Source organism: Carcharodon carcharias, chromosome 10, assembly GCF_017639515.1.
Source record: "Carcharodon carcharias isolate sCarCar2 chromosome 10, sCarCar2.pri, whole genome shotgun sequence".
In the NCBI taxonomy this organism is placed as follows: Eukaryota; Metazoa; Chordata; class Chondrichthyes; order Lamniformes; family Lamnidae; genus Carcharodon; species Carcharodon carcharias.
This window is the reverse complement of record NC_054476.1, coordinates 150622971-150641210: the sequence shown is the minus strand read 5'-3', so window position 1 is coordinate 150641210 and position 18240 is coordinate 150622971. Positions and strand designations below refer to the sequence as shown.

General features: G+C 48.2%; 1 protein-coding gene across 4 annotated transcripts in view; it reads right to left on the bottom strand.

The window, feature by feature from the left end:
* The window catches only part of nle1 (notchless homolog 1 (Drosophila)), a 71918-nt gene extending 62032 nt beyond the window's left edge, over positions 1–9886 (bottom strand). For all 4 annotated transcript variants that reach the window (XR_005944274.1, XR_005944275.1, XM_041198093.1 and 1 more), the window contains exon 1: positions 9693–9886. The gene's annotated coding sequence lies outside the window, so the exon portion shown is untranslated. The remainder of the gene's footprint in view (positions 1–9692) is intronic.
* Between the last annotated feature and the right edge of the window lie 8354 nt (positions 9887–18240).

The following is an 18240-nucleotide window of genomic DNA, read 5'->3' as shown; positions in this document are numbered from 1 at the left end:
ATGTTTCCAAGGCAGAGGGAGATAGATTCTTGATAAACAAGCAGGTGAAGGGCTACTGAAGATAGGCAGGAGGTTACAGTCAGATCAGCCATGATCTCATTGAATGGCGGAGCAGGCTCCTACTCCAAGTTGTATGTTCTTATGTACTGCATATTGGGCAAGCAAAGGAACAATGTGTTTTACTGCTAGACAGTAGCCTGGGGCTAAAAAGAGTGAGGAAATTAAGGAAATTAATATCAGCAGAGAAAAAATATTGGAGATACTGAAGGGACTAAAATCCGACAAAAGGATAGCTGCTGGGATAGTGGATGTGCTGGCAATGATTTTTTAAAATTCCTTAGATTGGGAAAGGTCCTACTCATTTGGAAGTTGGCAAATGTTACATCGCTTTTCAAGAAAGCAGTGAACTAAAGGCCAGTTAGCCTAGCATCGGTTGTTGGGAAAATGCTGGAACCTATTAAGAAGGAAGTCTTAACAGTGCACTTAGAAAAGCATATTACGTTTAGAACAAGTCAACATAGTTTTTGCTAAAGGGAAATGCTGTTTGACAAATTTATTAGAAAGTTTTTTTTTTAAGGACAGTAGGGTAGATAAAGGGGAACCAGTAGATGTAGTATACCTGGAATTCCAAAAGATATTCAATAAGGTGTCACACAAAAGGTTAACAGGCTGGGGCTCATGGAGTTGGGGGTAGTATTTTAGCATGGATGGAAGATCGGTTAACGGATAGAAAGCACAGAATGGGCATAAATGGGGCTTTTTCAAGTTGGCAGACAGTGAATAGTGGAATGCCACAAGGATCAGTGCTGGAGCCTCAGCTATTTATAATCTATATTAATGACTTAGATGAAGAGACAGCAAGTAATGTATCAAAGTTTGCTGATGATACCAAAGATAGGTGGAAAGGTAAACTGTAGGGAGGACACAGAGGCTGCAAAGAGATATAGACAGGTTAAGTGAGTGGACAACAAGTTGGCAGATGGAATGTAATGTAGGGAAATGTAAAGTTATTCACCTTGGTCACAAGAGTAGAAAAGCAGAATTTTTTTTTTAAAGTGCGAAACTGGTAAGTGTTGACGTTTAAGAGACTAGGGTGTGCTGGTACATGGAACACAAAGTTAGCATGCAGGTGCAGCAAGCAACTAGGAAGGCATATGGCATGTTGGCCTTTATCGAAAGGGGTTTAAAATACAAGTTGTACAGGGTTTTGGAGAGACCACATCTGGAATACTGTGTGCAGTTTTGGTCTCCACATTTAAGAAAGGATATACTTGCATTTTAGGCGGTAGAACGAAGGTTCACTCGATTGGTCCCTGGGATGAGGGTGTTGTCCTATGATGAGAGGCTGAGTAAATTGGATCTGTTTTCTCCGGACTTTAGAAGAATGAGAGGTGATCTCATTGGAACATGCAAGATCCTAAAGGGGCTTGGTAGAGTAGATGCAGAGAGATTGTTTCCACTGCTTCGGGAGTCTAAAACATGGGGGCACAGTCTCAGGATCATTCAGGATTAAACTGATCATTTAGGACTGAGATAAGGAAATTTTCTTCACTCAAAAGTTTGTGTATTTTGTATATTTGGAATTCTCTACCCCAGAGGGGTGTGGATGCTCCATCGTTGAATTTATTTAAGGCTGGGACAGACAGATTTCTGGTCTCACAGGGAATTAAGGGATACGGCAAGCGGACAGGAAAATGGAGTTGAAGCCCAAGATCAGCCATGATCGTATTAAATGGTGGGACAGGCTTGATGGGCCATATGGTCTACGACTGCTCCTATTTCTTGTGTTCTTATAGGTCGTTGTCTAAGTGTCACGCTGAATGGCATAGGCAACCAATGTGCCATCAGCACAGATGTTGTTGATGACTCTCCCTCCTATCTTTATATCATACTCCTCCCTCCTGGTCACAAAGTCCATTTATAGGGTGCCCGATAACACTGAACCCAAGGAGAAAATCATTGAGTGAAAAAACCCAAAAAACATACTATAACCTAGAGCACTATTAAACAGAGGCAGAGTCACACTCCCCGCCTCCCCCTAGTCATTGGGTAGCTCTCAACTCTGTCAGAAAGTTGTGGATTCAAGTCATGCTCCAGAGCCTTGAGCACAAAATCTAGGCTGACACTCCCAGTGTAGTACTGAGAGACTGCTGCACTGTCAGAGGTACCGACTTTCAGCCAAGACATTAAATCTCTCTCAGGTGGAAGAAAAGGATCCCACAGCACTGCTGAAGAATACCAGGTACTTCTCCCCAATATTCTGGCCAATATTTGTCCCTCAACCAACATCACTAAAAAAGATTATCTGGTCTCTCAATGCTATCTGTGGAAGCTTGCTGTGTGTAGACTGGCTGCCATGTTTCCTACACCACGACAGTGACTACTGTCATAATGTCAATGAATTTCTAGGCCAGTGTGATGAGAGGCACGTCCAGCAACCGGCTGATTAAATCAAACAGCATGTTCCTTCTGTTGCTCGTAAAAGGCAGCGTACAGACCATACTCAACCAGCCCACACACACAGAACCCAAAACAAAATGTCTACTGTTAGACATGACTTGCTGAACAATCCTGAGTGCACCAATAACTACACAAACCACCAGTTTAATACAATTAGTCATGCACGTAATGTGTTAGGGGAGGAGGTGGCATAGTGGTATTGTCACTGGGCTAGTATTCCAGAGACCCAGAGTAATGGTCTGGGGACCCAGGTTTGAAAAGCACCATGGCAGACAGTGAAATTTGAATGCAATAAAAATCTGGAATTAAAAGTGAGACGATTACCATGAAACCATTGCCGATTGTTGGAAAAATCCACCTGGTTCACTAGAGCCCTTTAGGGAAGGAAATCTGCTGTCCTTACCTGGCCTGGCCTACATGTGACTCCAGACCCACAGCAATGTGGTTGACTCTTAAATGCCCTCTAAACAAAAGGGCAATTATGGATGGGCAATAAATGCTGGCCTAGCCAGCGACATCCACATCCAAAGAACGAATAATAAAAAAAAAAAATTATGCTTGCTAGAAGCACCATACATTCATAGAGGGACCCATTCTCTGCAAACAAAAAGAATATTGTGTGGCCCTTTTTTTAAAAAAAAAATTACCCCGAAGCTTGGAAACCAATAGTTCCCTAATGTGTTCTCCATGGCAATGCCTCGGCCAATCAGAGTAGATTTGCCAAACAATCAGCACACTTATCTCCTGTTGTTTAATTGTTGTGATCATTTGAAATTTGGCTCTCACATTTATCCTGATGAGTGCAAAACAAAAATCTTCAGCAAGGTCTCTCTTTTCAGAAATAATACAGTGACTACTCCCCACAGGTTATGATACTGGCCAAATGGGGCATGTTGAGGGTGTGCTATATAAATGCAAGCTCCTTCTTAAACCAAGTGATTTGCTTCTGCAATGTCCCAGTGAGTTTATTGAGTGAGTAGCTGATACATCCTGAGCAGATGGACACTTCTGTGCCTTTATTTTGGGGGTTCATTCATGGGCGGTGAGCCACTGCTGGTATTTTATTGTCCTTCTCTAACTGCCCTTGGAAACCTGGCAGTGAGCCACCTTCTTGAACTGCTCCAGTCAGTGTGGGTCAATGAAGGGACACCCACGACGCTGTGAGGGAGTTCAAAAGGGTTTTTGACCCAGTTGACAGTGAAGGAACGGTCAATAATTTTGTAATAGTGTCCATGTCGGAACAGGAAGGCGGGGGGGGGGGGGGGGTGCAATTGCAGTCTTATATCCCTTAATCACTCATTCCCCAGAAGAGAAAAGGTGAAGGGTGAGAACAAGACAAGTGAGGGTTTTTGAAACAAAACCTTAAGTAACAACATTGAATGGTAGGAATTGAGAGGAGGGTGCAAGAGGAAGAACCTGAACCAGGCAGTCAGCAGCACCTGGAGGAGAGTGAGTGGAGGACCCTGAACCATGCAGTCAGCAGCACCTAGAGGAGAGTGTGAGTGGAGGATCCTGAACCATGCAGTCAGCAGTACCTAGAGGAGTGTGAGTGGAGGACCCCGAACCAGGCAGTCAGCAGCACCCAGAGGAGTGCAGAGCAGCTATAAAAACAGTTTGAGAAGCAGCGAGCATTTGAGAGAAGAGGTGACTGAGGGAGTTCGGTGAGGAGGGAGGAGGTGCTCCTTTCCTTTTCTACCTTTCCTCAGAAAGAAGAGCGGTGGCCTTGGTAAGTAGGACCTGGTGAGTAAATTAGAAAAGTGTAACATTTTTAAACAAGTAGCTATAATTGGCTTTAACTGCAAAGCGCCAGGAATAAGGGAAATTTAGGGCCAATACAATAAAGTAATATAAATAATCCAAAGTATGATAAAGTTAACGTAAGGGAAGTAGAGTTAAGACATGGTAGGGCAGCTCAGTTGAGTGGAATGCGTGTCCTGTAATTTGTGCAAAGTCATGGACGCTACTGATGTCCTGGACGACCACATGTGGAGGAAGCGCTGCCAACCACAGAAACCTGAGCTCCGGGTTCCAGGGCTCGAGTGACAGCTGGAGTCACCATGGCACATCTGCAAGGCTGAGAGCTACATGGATAGCACCTTCAGAGAGGTGGTCACATCGCAGCTTAAGGGCCTGGATGACTACCAGGCAGTCCAAAAGAAGTAGGCAAGTAGTGCATGAGACCCTTGGGGTCCCGTTCACAGATCGGTTTTCCATTTTGGAAGCTGGTGAGGGCGCTGGTTCTTCAGAGGAGTTCAGTCAGAGCCAAGTTTGTGGCACTGCGAGCGGCTCGGCTCTACAGGAAGGGAGGAGGAAGAAAGAAAGAGCAATTGTGATAGGGGATTCATTGGTTAGGGGAGCAGACGGGCATTTCAATGGCAGTAGGCGTGACTCCAGGATGGTATGTTGCCTCGCTGGTGCCAGGGTCAAGGATGTCACAGAGCGGCTGCAGGGCATTCTTTTGGGGGAGGCTGAACAGCCAGAGATCGTGGTTCTCATTGGTACCAATGACTTAGGTAGGAAGGGGGATGTGGTCCTGCAATCAGAATTTAGGGAGCTAGGTAGAAAATTAGCAAGCAGGACCTCAAATGTAGTAACCTCTGGATTACTCCCAGTGCCCACATGCCAGTGAGTACAGAAATAGGAGGATAAGGCAGATGAATGTGTGGTTGGAAAGATGGAGCAGGTGGGAGGGCTTTAGATTCCTGGGACACTGAGACTGGATCTGGGGGAGATGGCACCTGTACAAGCCAGATGGATTGCACCTGAACAAAGCCGGGACTGAGTTTCTTGGCGGGTTTTTACGCTAGTGCTGTTGGGAGGGCTTTAAACTAACTCAGCAGGGGTGTGGGAACCAAGAGAAAATATTAGAGAGGAATACCAGGGTGGACAAAATAGTGGGAGGGACAGATAGCACTTGTATAGAAAATATTAAGTTAATAGGTGAAGTCGGGGTGAAGCAGAAAATAACAAAATCTAACTCAGGGTTACTATACATGTATGTGAATGCACAGAGTATCGTAAATAAGATAGGGGAGTTACAGGCATAGATTGCCATGTGGAATTATGATGTTGTGGCGATAACAGAGACCTGGCTCAAGGAAGGGCAGAACTGGGTGTTAAATATTCCCGGGTACAAGGTGTTCAGAAAAGATAGGAAAGGAAGGAAAGGAGGAGGGGTAGCAGTATTGGTTAAGGAGAGCATTGCAGTGCTGGAGAAAGAGGATGTCCCAGAGGATTCAAGGACAGAATCAGTTTGGCTAGAGCTAAGGAACAAAAAGGATGTAATTACATTCCTTGTTGTAGTCTATAGACCACCACCTAATGGGAAGAACGTAGAAGAAATCTGCAGGGAAAGTGCAGAGATTCGCAAGCATTATAGAGTAATTATAATGGGTGACTTTAATTACCCGAATGTAGCCTGGGACAGTGGTAGTGTAAAGGGTGGAGAGGGGCAAAAGTTCCTAGACTGCGTTCAGGAAAATTTTCTACAGCAGTATGTGTCCGATCCAACAAGAAAAGATGCTCTGTTGGACCTGGTTCTTGGAAATGAGGTGGGCCAGGTGGATCAAGTATCAGCGGGGCAACATTTAGGAGATAGTGATCATTGTATCGTACATTTTAGGATGATAGGAAAGGACGATAGACATTCCAGAGTAAGAATAATTAACTGGACGAGAGCCGACTTCGATGGGGCAAGAACGGAGCTGTGGCAGATAGACTGGAACGAAAGATTGGCGGGAAAAACTGTAGCTGAACAATGGGCTACCTTCAAAAAAATAATTGGTTTGGGCACAGTCAGGGTATTCCATCGAAAGGGAAAGGTAGGACAAACAAATCCAGAACTCCCTGGATGAAAAAGGAGATAGAAATTAAGATAAAGAAAAAAAGGTGTGCTTATGACAGGTGTCAGGTAGAATATACAATTGAGAACCAAGAGGAATACAGAAGGCTCAGAGGGGAGGTGAAAAAGCATATTAGAGAAGTGAAGATGGATTATGACAAAAGATTGGCAGCCAATATAAAGGGGAGTCCCAAAGTCTACTATCGGCATATAAATAGTAAAAGGGTGGTAAAAGAAGGAGTAGGGCCAATGAGGGACCTAAAAGGGAATTTACACATGGGCGAAGGGGCCATGGCTGAGGTATTAAATGAATACTTTGCACCCGTCTTTACCAAGGAGGTAGATACTACTCATGGTGACAGACGAGGAAACTCTGTCACTAGAAGGGTTCAAAATTGATAAGGAGGAAGTGTTGAATAGGCTGTCGGTACTTAAAGTTGACAAGGCACTGGGACCGGACGAAATGCATCGAAGGATACTGAAGGAAGTGAGAGTAGAAATTGCAGGGGCACTGGCCATAATTTTTCAATCTTCCCTAGACACAGGGGAGATGCCAGAGGTCTGGAGAATTGCAAACATTACGCCCTTGTTCAAAAAAGGTTGTAAGGATAAGCCCAGCAATTACGGACAGTTAACCTCAATGGTGGGCAAGATTCTAGAAACAATTATTTGGGATAGAATTAGTAGTCACATGGAAAAATATGGGTTGATAAGGAAGAGCCAACATGGATTTCTAAAGGGGAAATAGTGTTTAACTAACTTGCTGGAGTTTTTTTGAAGAGGAAACAGAAAAGATCAATGAGGGTTAAGCTGTTAATGTGATGTACATGGACTTTCAAAAGGCATTTGATACAGTACCCCACAATAGGCTTGTGAGAAAAGTTATTGCTCATGGAATAAAAGGGACGTGGATACAAAATTGGCTGAAAAATAAGAAGCAGAGAGTGGATATTTTTCAGGCGGGAGGAAGGTTTGTAGTGGAGTTCCCCAGGGGTCGGTATTGGGACCCTTGCTTTTCCTGATATATATAAATGACCTAGATCTTGGTGGGCAGGGGACAATTTCAGCGTTTGCAGATGATATGAATCTTTGGAATGCTGTAAACTGTGAGGAGGACAGTGTAGAACTTCAGAAGGACATAGACAAGTTGGTGGAGTGGGCAGATAAGTGGCAGGCGAAGTTCCGTGCGGAGAAGTGTGAAGTGATGCATTTTGGTAGAAAAAACATAGACGGACAATACAAAATAAGGGGTACAATTCTTAATGGGGTGCAAGGGCAGACGGACCTTGGTGTGTGTGTGCATCGATCATTGACGGTGGCAGGACAGGTGGAGAGAGCAGTTAATAAAGCATATAGTATCCTGGGCTTTATTAATAAGGATATAGACTACAAGAGCAAGAAGGTTACGCTGAATTTATATAAGACACTTGTTAGACCTTAGCTGGAGTCTTGTGTACAGATCTGGGTGCCGCATTATAGGAAGGATGTGAGCACATTGGAAAAAGTACAGAAGAGGTTTACAAGAATGGTTCCAGGGATGAGAAACTTCTGTTACAAAGATAAATTGGAGAGGTTGGGACTGTCCTCCTTGGAGAGAAGGCGACTAAAAGAAGATTTGATAGAGATGTTCAAAATCATGAGGGGGCTGGGCAGGGTAGATAAGGAGAAGCTGTTCCCACTCGTAAAAGAATCAAGAACAAGGGAGCACAGGTTTAAAATGATTTGCAAAAGAAGCAAAAGGTGATGTGAGAAAAAAACATTTTCACACAGAGAGTGACTGGGGTCCGGAATGTGCTGCCTGGAAGTGAGGTGGTGGCAGGTTCAATCGGGGCATTCAGGAGAACATTGTTTGAATGGAAATAATCTCATCCAATGTGCAGGGGGTATGGGGAAGAGGCAGGTCAATTGCACTAGGTCGCAATGCTCAATCGGAGAGCCAGCGCAGACACGATGGGCCAAATGGCCTCCCTGTGCCGCTAAAATCCTGCGATTCAGTGAAGATTCCAAGACTGCCCCTGTGCCAGGATGTGGCAACAGTAACAATTCAGGTTGTTACAGTTACAGGATTCCATTCCAAACCCCGCCCCCAGGGAGGGAAAGGCAACATCCGACAAGCAAAGACTATGAAATCTACAGAAAAGGGGTGTGTTACACATGCACTGAGCAGTGTTTTTAAACAGTGGCAGGATGAGAGGTGGATGTTTCTCCTCCTCCTCCCCTTCCTCCCTTCACCTCTCCCCTCCAGTCCCCACCCCCTATCCCCCTCAAGCCCCCACCCCCCTCCTCCCCTTCACCCCCCCTTCAGCTCCTTCACCCCCCCCACCACCCCTTCACCCCTCCTCCCATTCACCCCCCTAACACCCCCACCCCTCCTCCTCCCCCACAACCCCCCCACCCCCCTCCCCCACACCGCCCCACCCCCCTCCCCCACCCCTCCCATTCACCCCCCTCCCCCCCACCTCAACCCCATTCACCCCCCTTCCCCACACCCCCCCACCCCTCCCATTCACCCCCTACCTCAACCCCATTCACCCCCCTCATTCACCCCCCTCCCCCCACCCCACCTCAACCCCCATCCGCCTCCCCCCCATTCATCCCCTACCCCCACCCAACCTCAACCCCCATCCCCCTCCCCCCATTCACCCCCCATCCCCCTCCCCCCCATTCACCCCCTCCCCCATTCACCCTCCTCCCCCCCCACCCCATTCACCCCCCTCCCCCCCACCCCATTCACCCCCCTCACCCCCACCCCATTCACCCCCCTCACCCCATTCACCCCCCTCCTCCCCCTCCCCTTCACTCCCCTCCTCCCCTTCCCTTTCCCTTCACTCCCCTCCTCCCCTTCCCTTTCCCTTCACTCCCCTCCTCCCCTTCCCCTTCCCTTTCCCTTCACTCCCCTCCTCCCCTTCCCCTTCCCTTTCCCTTCACTCCCCTCCTCCCCTTCCCCTTCCCTTTCCCTTCACTCCCCTCCTCCCCTTCCCTTTCCCTTCACTCCCCTCCTCCCCTTCCCCTTCCCTTTCCCTTCACTCCCCTCCTCCCTCCCCTTCCCTCTCCTCCTCCCCCCTCCCTCCCCTTCCCTCCTCCCCCTCCCCCCTCCCTCCCCTTCCCTCCTCCCCCTCCCTCCCCTTCCCTCTCCTCCTCCCCCCTCCCTCCCCTTCCCTCCTCCCCCTCCCTCCCCTTCCCCCCCTCCCTCCCCTTCCCTTCACTCCCCTCCCTCCCCTTCCCTTCACTCCCCTCCCTCCCCTTCCCTTCACTCCCCTCCCTCCCCTTCCCTTCACTCCCCTCCCTCCCCTTCCCTTCACTCCCCTCCCCTCCTCCTCCCTTTCACCCCCCCCTTCCCCCCTTCACTCCCCTCCTCCCCTCCCCCCCCACCCCCCACCCGGTTACTAACCCGAGAAATCCGGCAGCTGGAGAAATCCGGATCAGATCCTGAGCCTGGGGCTTGAAGCGCCCGCGTTACACTGTAGCCTGTTCTTCAGAAGCAAACACGGACAGGAATCGGCCTTTAAACTTCAGAAAGCTGGAGCACATGGACTGACTGTGGCCCTGGTAACTCTCCACCCCGAGCTGACAGGGGGGGCAGCAAGAGTCTCCGCTTCCATTCCTCCAGGAGACAGGCCCAGGAGCGCCCCCTCTGCCTGGCAGCAGCCAGGAGGAGCAAACAGCAGGAAGGGTTTTTGCATTCAAACTGACCTCTCAGGTTTAGCAATAGTTTCAAAACCATTCTTTAGCATCTCATCTCTTTCTCCCGCAGGAGCAAAAAAATGTTTGTTTTTTTTAAAAGAGAACTCAACGATATATTTACTTTGTTCACCTATCTACCCTGTGGTCACTGATCTACATTAACAGCTGCAGTAAGACACCCTTGCTCCTGTACTAAGGTCCTCTCACAATGAAGGCCAATATATCACCATTTAAATAACACTGCCATTCTGTTTTTCCTACGAAAGTGGGGAGGGACGAACCCACAACCGCAGCCCCCTCCCAACCATCACCCACTTCCCTCCCTACTTCACCTGCCATATCTGCATTCATCTAATTCTGGCCTCTCGCGTATCCTCAATTGTAATTGCTCCTTCATTAGTGCCTCTGCCTTCCGTTTCCTAGACCCTGCAGTCTAATTTGGATAAGTGTGAAGTTATCGACATTGGTAGGAAAAACAGAATGGCAGAGTATTATTTAAATGGTGGTAGATTGGGAAATGTTGATGTACAAAGGCACCTGGATGTCCTTGTACACCAATCACTAAAAACAAGCAAAAACAGAATTACCTGGAAAAACTCAGCAGGTCTGGCAGCATCGGCGGAGAAGAAAAGAGTTGACGTTTCGAGTCCTCATGACCCTTCGACAGAACTTGAGTTCGAGTCCAGGAAAGAGCTGAAATATAAGCTGGTTTAAGGTGTGTGTGTGGGGGGCGGAGAGATAGAGAGACAGAGAGGTGGAGGGGGTTGGTGTGGTTGTAGCGACAAACAAGCAGTGATAGAAGCAGAATATCAAAAGATGTCAACAACAATAGTACAATAGAACACATAGGTGTTAAAGATAAAGTTGGTGATATTATCTAAACGAATGTGCTAATTAAGAATGGATGGTAGGGCACTCAAGGTATAGCTCTAGTGGGTTTTTTTTTATTTTATATAATGGAAATAGGTGGGAAAAGGAAAATCTTTATAATTTATTGGGAAAAAAAAAGAGAAGGGGGAAACAGAAAGGGGGTGAGGATGGGGGAGGGGACTCACGACCTAAAGTTGTTGAATTCAATATTCAGTCCGGAAGGCTGTAAAGTCCCTAGTCGGAAGATGAGGTGTTGTTCCTCCAGTTTGCGTTGGGCTTCACTGGAACAATGCAGCAAGCCAAGGACAGACATGTGGGCAAGAGAGCAGGGTGGAGTGTTAAAATGGCAAGCGACAGGGAGGTTTGGGTCATTCTTGCGGACAGACCGCAGGTGTTCTGCAAAGCGGTCGCCCAGTTTACGTTTGGTCTCTCCAATGTAGAGGAGACCACATTGGGAGCAACGAATGCAGTAGACTAAGTTGGGGGAAATGCAAGTGAAATGCTGCTTCACTTGAAAGGAGTGTTTGGGTCCTTGGACGGTGAGGAGAGAGGAAGTGAAGGGGCAGGTGTTGCATCTTTTGCGTGGGCAAGGGGTTGTGCCATAGGAGGGGGTTGAGGAGTAGGGGGTGATGGAGGAGTGGACCAGGGTGTCCCGGAGGGAGCGATCCCTACGGAATGCCGATAAGGGGGGTGAAGGGAAGATGTGTTTGGTAGTGGCATCATGCTGGAGTTGGCGGAAATGGCGGAGGATGATCCTTTGAATGCGGAGGCTGGTGGGGTGATAAGTGAGGACAAGGGGGACCCTATCATGTTTCTGGGAGGGAGGAGAAGGAGTGAGGGCGGATGCGCGGGAGATGGGCCGGACACGGTTGAGGGCCCTGTCAACGACCGTGGGTGGAAAACCTCGGTTAAGGAAGAAGGAGGACATGTCAGAGGAACTGTTTTTGAATGTAGCATCATCGGAACAGATGCGACGGAGGCGAAGGAACTGAGAGAATGGGATGGAGTCCTTACAGGAAGTGGGGTGTGAGGAGCTGTAGTCGAGATAGCTGTGGGTGTCGGTGGGTTTGTAATGGATATTGGTGGACAGTCTATCACCAGAGATTGAGACAGAGAGGTCAAGGAAGGGAAGGGAAGTGTCAGAGATGGACCACGTGAAAATGATGGAGGGGTGGAGATTGGAAGCAAAATTAATAAATTTTTCCAAGTCCTGACGAGAGCATGAAGCAGCACCGAAATAATCATCGATGTACCGGAGAAAGAGTTGTGGAAGGGGGCCGGAGTAGGACTGCAACAAGGAATGTTCCACATACCCCATAAAGAGACAGGCATAGCTGGGGCCCATGCGGGTACCCATAGCCACACCTTTTATTTGGAGGAAGTGAGAGGAGTTGAAGGAGAAATTGTTCAGCGTGAGAACAAGTTCAGCCAGACGGAGGAGAGTAGTGGTGGATGGGGATTGTTCGGGCCTCTGTTCGAGGAAGAAGCTAAGGGCCCTCAGACCATCCTGGTGGGGGATGGAGGTGTAGAGGGATTGGACGTCCATGGTGAAGAGGAAGCGGTAGGGGCCAGGGAACTGGAAATTGTTGATGTGACGTAAGGTGTCAGAGGAATCACGGATGTAGGTGGGAAGGGACTGGACAAGGGGAGAGAGAAGGGAGTCAAGATAACGAGAAATGAGTTCTGTGGGGCAGGAGCAAGCTGAGACGATCGGTCTACCGGGGCAGTTCTGTTTGTGGATTTTGGGTAGGAGATAGAAGCGGGCCGTCCGAGGTTGGGCAACTATCAGGTTGGAAGCTGTGGGAGGGAGATCCCCAGAGGAGATGAGGTCAGTGACAGTCCTGGAAACAATGGCTTGATGTTCAGTGGTGGGGTCATGGTCCAGGGAGAGGTAGGAGGAAGTGTCTGCGAGTTGACGCTCAGCCTCCGCGTGGTAGAGGTCAGTGCGCCAGACAACAACAGCACCACCCTTGTCAGCGGGTTTGATGACAATGTCAGGGTTGGACCTGAGAGAATGGAGTGCAGTAAGTTCAGAGAGAGACAGGTTAGAATGGGTGAGAGGAGCAGAGAAATTGAGACGACTAATGTCGCGCCGACAGTTCTCAATGAAAAGATCGAGAGAAGGTAAGAATCCAGAGGGAGGGGTCCAGGTGGAGGGAGAATATTGAAGATGGGTAAAAGGATCCGTTGAACTGGGAGAGGACTCCTGCCCAAAGAAGTGAGCCCGGAGACGAAGACGGCGGAAGAAGAGTTCAGTATCATGCCGAGCCCGAAATTCATTGAGGTGAGGGCGTAAGGGTATGAAACTAAGTCCTTTGCTGAGCACTGAACGTTCAGCATCGGAGAGGGGAAGGTCAGGGGGTATAGTGAATACACGGCTGGGGTTGGGATTGGAAGATGGGGTGAACCCACCCAGGATTACAGGTATCTCCGGGACATAAAAAGTTTCTCGGACTGCTGTTCCCGTCACATTCTGAAATCCACTCTCAGTGCCATGCGCCGCCATATGAACACACTCGACCTCTCCCTCCAGCAGCACCGCCGTACCCTTTTTCAAAGCTGCGCGTGCCCCCAGTTTCATTTTATCCTTCGGCTCATCCGACGCCTCAACAAGAAACTTTTTCTCTTTCTCTCAAGTGCTAAGGAACGCAAGCTCCAACAACTCATCGACACCAACACCCATCCAGGACCCTCCACCCCTGCCTGTCTCTCCGTCTCCACCCCATCTTCCAATCCCAACCCCAGCCGTGTATTCACTATACCCCCTGACCTTCCCCTCTCCGATGCTGAACGTTCAGTGCTCAGCAAAGGACTTAGTTTCATACCCTTACGCCCTCACCTCAATGAATTTCGGGCTCGGCATGATACTGAACTCTTCTTCCGCCGTCTTCGTCTCCGGGCTCACTTCTTTGGGCAGGAGTCCTCTCCCAGTTCAACGGATCCTTTTACCCATCTTCAATATTCTCCCTCCACCTGGACCCCTCCCTCTGGATTCTTACCTTCTCTCGATCTTTTCATTGAGAACTGTCGGCGCGACATTAGTCGTCTCAATTTCTCTGCTCCTCTCACCCATTCTAACCTGTCTCTCTCTGAACTTACTGCACTCCATTCTCTCAGGTCCAACCCTGACATTGTCATCAAACCCGCTGACAAGGGTGGTGCTGTTGTTGTCTGGCGCACTGACCTCTACCACGCGGAGGCTGAGCGTCAACTCGCAGACACTTCCTCCTACCTCTCCCTGGACCATGACCCCACCACTGAACATCAAGCCATTGTTTCCAGGACTGTCACTGACCTCATCTCCTCTGGGGATCTCCCTCCCACAGCTTCCAACCTGATAGTTGCCCAACCTCGGACGGCCCGCTTCTATCTCCTACCCAAAATCCACAAACAGAACTGCCCCGGTAGACCGATCGTCTCAGCTTGCTCCTGCCCCACAGAACTCATTTCTCGTTATCTTGACTCCCTTCTCTCTCCCCTTGTCCAGTCCCTTCCCACCTACATCCGTGATTCCTCTGACACCTTACGTCACATCAACAATTTCCAGTTCCCTGGCCCCTACCGCTTCCTCTTCACCATGGACGTCCAATCCCTCTACACCTCCATCCCCCACCAGGATGGTCTGAGGGCCCTTAGCTTCTTCCTCGAACAGAGGCCCGAACAATCCCCATCCACCACTACTCTCCTCCGTCTGGCTGAACTTGTTCTCACGCTGAACAATTTCTCCTTCAACTCCTCTCACTTCCTCCAAATAAAAGGTGTGGCTATGGGTACCCGCATGGGCCCCAGCTATGCCTGTCTCTTTATGGGGTATGTGGAACATTCCTTGTTGCAGTCCTACTCCGGCCCCCTTCCACAACTCTTTCTCCGGTACATCGATGATTATTTCGGTGCTGCTTCATGCTCTCGTCAGGACTTGGAAAAATTTATTAATTTTGCTTCCAATCTCCACCCCTCCATCATTTTCACGTGGTCCATCTCTGACACTTCCCTTCCCTTCCTTGACCTCTCTGTCTCAATCTCTGGTGATAGACTGTCCACCAATATCCATTACAAACCCACCGACACCCACAGCTATCTCGACTACAGCTCCTCACACCCCACTTCCTGTAAGGACTCCATCCCATTCTCTCAGTTCCTTCGCCTCCGTCGCATCTGTTCCGATGATGCTACATTCAAAAACAGTTCCTCTGACATGTCCTCCTTCTTCCTTAACCGAGGTTTTCCACCCACGGTCGTTGACAGGGCCCTCAACCGTGTCCGGCCCATCTCCCGCGCATCCGCCCTCACTCCTTCTCCTCCCTCCCAGAAACATGATAGGGTCCCCCTTGTCCTCACTTATCACCCCACCAGCCTCCGCATTCAAAGGATCATCCTCCGCCATTTCCGCCAACTCCAGCATGATGCCACTACCAAACACATCTTCCCTTCACCCCCCTTATCGGCATTCCGTAGGGATCGCTCCCTCCGGGACACCCTGGTCCACTCCTCCATCACCCCCTACTCCTCAACCCCCTCCTATGGCACAACCCCTTGCCCACGCAAAAGATGCAACACCTGCCCCTTCACTTCCTCTCTCCTCACCGTCCAAGGACCCAAACACTCCTTTCAAGTGAAGCAGCATTTCACTTGCATTTCCCCCAACTTAGTCTACTGCATTCGTTGCTCCCAATGTGGTCTCCTCTACATTGGAGAGACCAAACGTAAACTGGGCGACCGCTTTGCAGAACACCTGCGGTCTGTCCGCAAGAATGACCCAAACCTCCCTGTCGCTTGCCATTTTAACACTCCACCCTGCTCTCTTGCCCACATGTCTGTCCTTGGCTTGCTGCATTGTTCCAGTGAAGCCCAACGCAAACTGGAGGAACAACACCTCATCTTCCGACTAGGGACTTTACAGCCTTCCGGACTGAATATTGAATTCAACAACTTTAGGTCGTGAGTCCCCTCCCCCATCCTCACCCCCTTTCTGTTTCCCCCTTCTCTTTTTTTTTCCCAATAAATTATAAAGATTTTCCTTTTCCCACCTATTTCCATTATATAAAATAAAAAAAAACCCACTAGAGCTATACCTTGAGTGCCCTACCATCCATTCTTAATTAGCACATTCGTTTAGATAATATCACCAACTTTATCTTTAACACCTATGTGTTCTATTGTACTATTGTTGTTGACATCTTTTGATATTCTGCTTCTATCACTGCTTGTTTGTCGCTACAACCACACCAACCCCCTCCACCTCTCTGTCTCTCTATCTCTCCGCCCCCCACACACACACCTTAAACCAGCTTATATTTCAGCTCTTTCCTGGACTCGAACTCAAGTTCTGTCGAAGGGTCATGAGGACTCGAAACGTCAACTCTTTTCTTCTCCGCCGATGCTGCCAGACCTGCTGAGTTTTTCCAGGTAATTCTGTTTTTGTTTTGGATTTCCAGCATCCGCAGTTTTTTTGTTTTTATCTCTGTGACTAAAAACAAGCATGTAGGTGCAGCAAGCAGCTAAAAAGGCAAATGGTATATTGGCCTTCATTGCGAGAGGACTTGAGTACAGGAGCAAGGATGTCTTACTACAGCTGTACAGGGCCTTGGTGAGACCACACCTGGAGTATTGTGTGCAGTTTTGGTCTCCTTACTAAGAAAGGATAAACTTGCCATAGAGGGAATGCAGCGAAGGTTCACCAGACTGATTCCTAGGATGGAAGGATTGTCGTATGATGAGAGATTGGGCTGACTAGGTCTATATTCACTGGGGTTTAGAAGAATGAGAGGGAATCTCATTGAAATGTATAAAATTCTGACAGGATGGACAGACTGGATGCAGAGATGATGTTTCCTCTGGTTGGAGTCATCTAGGACAAGGGGGTCAAAGTCTCAGGATAAAGGTAGGCCATTCAGGACTGAGATGAGGTGAAACTTCTTCACTCAGAGGGTGGTGAACCTATGGAATTCTCTACCACAGAAGGCTGTGAAGGCCAAGTCATCGAATATATTTAAAAAGGAAATGGATAGATTTCTGGACTCTAAAGGCATCAAGGGGTATGGAGAGAGAGCAGGAGTATGGCGTTGAGTTAGAGGATCAGCCATGATCATATTGAAAGGTGGACCAGGCTCGAAGGGCTGAATGACCTACTCCTGCTTCTATTTTCTTTGTTTCTAAACTCTGGATTTATTCCCTTTCTACCTCTCTCCACCCCTCTACTTCTCTTTCCTCCTTTAAAACATTTCTTAAAACCTACCTCTTTGACCAAGCTTTTGGCCCTCTGCCCTAGTATTGCCTTATGTGGCTTGGTGTCAAGGTTTGCCTCATAAAATTCCAGTGAAGCGTCTTGAGACATTTTACTATGTTAAAGGTGATATATAAATATAAATTGTTGTTGGTGAATATCTTAACAGTGTGAGAACCAAAAGACTGGTCCTGCTCCTATTTCATAGGTTCAGGCAACACAGAAGTGGGAGGTGTAATTGGTCACCAGTCGCCCAGTATTCAGCAAATCTAACAGCACAGGAGGAGATCATTCAGCCCTTCATGTCAGTGTCGGCTCCTTAAAAGAGCCCTACAATTAGCCCTACTCGCCTCCACTGTTATTTGACCCAGTCAGTGGGCAGGTAATGCAACCTTCAAATTTAGCTTGACAGCCAATGTATCAAAATCAAAGGCCTTTGTTTCTACAGCAGTCTCTATTTACTCAGTGCTGGGCCTTAATTCCTGAATCCTCCACAGAATAATAGATGCATAATTACACACGTCCACCTTGTGATGAAGTGCTGTACATCGGAATTGGTAGTGAAGGGGAGACCAAGGTTTATCTTGTCCACCTTGTACCAGTCTGGTAATTGCATGACACAATGATACTGGAGCTATTGATTAATTGCAACAATCAATCTCTATCAACTAGTTTACAACAGACCCAGAATGAAGGAAATTCCCAGTGGTGGAGAGCCAAGAGGTTCTGTTCTGAAAATAATCGATCAAATTTGCATTTCAATGTATCAGTACTAGCTGCTTCCACTGTTCCCCTAGGGAGTTTGTTCCATGGAGGGACAACTCATTCAGTGAAAGATTAATTCTGCAGATTAGTTTTGAACTTATCCTCCCCCCTCCCCCCACCACCCTCCCCCACCCCCGCACACTCCGCCACCTCCTGCTGCGTCCTCTAGTACCACTGTTCTGGGTTCCCAACCATTTGGATCCTAGTTGTATAAGATGTCGACTTTATTGACAACACTGGTTCAGTGCTCCTGTTTAATGTCAGAATTTATCACAAATGCAAGGTGCTCGTTGTGAAAGCTGTTTTTATATTGGCTTGGGCAGGGTTACAGCCAAGTCCTGAGCAAAATTTCAAAGAAGAGTCATTCAAATCGAAAGGTTAACTCGGTTTCTCGCTC